This window comes from Penaeus vannamei, chromosome 21, assembly GCF_042767895.1.
Source record: "Penaeus vannamei isolate JL-2024 chromosome 21, ASM4276789v1, whole genome shotgun sequence".
NCBI lineage: Eukaryota > Metazoa > Arthropoda > Malacostraca > Decapoda > Penaeidae > Penaeus > Penaeus vannamei.
Window position 1 is genome coordinate 34,237,684 of NC_091569.1, and position 2,500 is coordinate 34,240,183.

Here is a 2,500-nt window from a genome sequence, read left to right on the forward strand (position 1 = left end):
TCTCTCTCTCTCTCTATCTATCTCCCTCGCCCCATCCCCTCCCTCCCCACCTTTCTCTCTCCCTTCCCTCCCACTCTTCCCCTCCCTCTCCTTCTTCCTCTCTATCTCCCTCTCCCCATCCCCTCCCTCCCCACCTTTCTCTCTCTCCTTCCCTCCCACTCTTCCCCTCCCTCTCCTTCTTCCCTCTCTATCTTCCCTTTCCTCTCCATCTTCCCCTCCCCTCCCCCCTTCCCCCACTTCCCTTCCCTCCCCACCCCCTTCTCCCTCTTCCTCTCCCTCTCCCCCATCTTCATCTCTCCCTTCCCACCCCCTTCCCCCCTCTTCCCCTCCCCCTACCCCTTCTCCCTCTTCCCCTCCCTCTTCCTCTCCATCTTCCCCTCCCTCTCTTCCTTCCCCCACTTCCCTTCCCTCCCTCCCCTCCCTTCCCCCCACTTCCCTTCCCTCCCCACCCCCTTCCTCCCTCTTCCCCTCCCTTCCCACACCCCCTTCTCCTCTCTTCCCTCTCCCTCTCCCCATCTTCATCTCTCCCTCCCCACCCCCTTCCCCCTCTTCCCCTCCCCTTCCCCGTACCTTTTCCCCCTCTTCCCCTACCCCCTCTTCCCCTCTCTCTTCCCCACCTTCCTCTCTCCTTCTCCCTCTTCCCCTCCCTCCCTCCCTTCCCTATCTTCCCCTCACTCCCCACCTTCCTCTCTCCCCTCCCCCTTACCCCTTCCCCTCCTTCCCTTCCCTCCCCCACCCCTTCCCCTCCTCCCCCTCCCTCTCTTCCCCCTCTTCCCCTCCCTCCCCAAGGCCCGACCCGCAGGACTCGGCCAGCGCAGCCAGGTGGCCTCCCCGACCGGATATGCCTTCGATGGACAAAGCTTCTTAGAGTGTGACGTCATCGGATGTTATACGAACGCGGAGGTCTGTCGCTGAGAACATCCCGGGAGCGTATGACGTCATCCGGCATTTCCTCGGCGTTGTTGCTAGTCTCTGGGGCGTCTTAGAACGGTCAGATAATCGGAAGAAGTGAAAAAAAGGAAAAGAAAAAAATATACATTACATATTCGTCAGACGAGGCACGTCCGACAAAAAAAAAAAAAAAAAATCATCATTTTTATCGTATACGTTATCAAGGCTCTGTCAGCGCTAATCTGCCTTCTCTCTTTTCGGCTATTTAATTTGACTGTGTAAATGCATATATAAACGTATATGAATGTGAATGTGAGTAAATAGGTAAATAAACTGGGCATACTGTTGTTTTATATGCATATATGCATGAAGATGCATGCGTATGCGCGTGTGTCTGTACGTGAATATATATATATATATATATATATATATATATATATATATATATATATATATATATATATATATATATGTGTGTGTGTGTGTGTGTGTGTGTGTGTGTGTGTGTGTGTGTGTGTGTGTGTGTGTGTGTATACATATATGTGTGTGTATGTGTATGTATGTGTGTGTGTGCGTGCGTGTGTGTGTGTGCTCGTGTGTATATATAATATTCATTACACATATGTTATATATATATATATATATATATATATATATATATATATATGTATGTATGTATATTATATATATATATATATATATATATATATATATATATATATATATGTATGTATGTATATTATATATATATGTATATATATATATATATATATATATATATATATATATGTATGTATGTATGTATGTATATTATATATATATATATATATATATACATATATATATATATATATATATATATATATATATATATATATATATATATATATATATATATATATATTAATATGTGTCTGTGCATGTACATGCGTGTGTACGCGTGTATGTACGTGAGTGTGTAGGTGCATGTGTGCTTGTGTGTGTATTGTTGGCAGAATAAGTTCTTTTGATGAAGTTGATCTATAAACATTTTTTGATTTTGAGCACCTTCGGAGTCCTCATAAGCTCCCTGTCGCATCCTGAAGCTAAGGTCACACAAGTCTGGTCAGCTGCAGCTTTTGATTGGTCAGCTGATCTGACTTCGGCGAGGCTGCCTAGGGATCCCATGACAGAGAAGACTAGTGTGACCATAGCTTTAGAATCTCACCATAACTTGAACAAAAAGCCCCCAGAAGCAGCTTGGTTGTGAGGACAACTTTACAGGATCAATTGACATGTTTTCCCCCCTCCGCTAATAGGAATGGAAATGTACAAAAAAACATGAATCACGAGGGTGGATAACATAAATGAGCTGCGTTAGATTATAACTCTGGGAAAAGTGCCGCATTATGTTTTGCTTTACGAGAAAAATACACTTTTTATAAGATCTAATCGTGTAAGCCTTGTTTGTGCTGCTCACGAGGAATTAATTCCGTGCTTTCGAAACACAAGCTATTAAAACAAGTGACTGTGTATTAACTGCGAGATTTTTTTTCTGTACGTGGAAAAAAAACAACATTAGGTGCATTCTAAGCCGGCGTGTGTGCGCGTGTGCGTCTGCGCTCGAAAC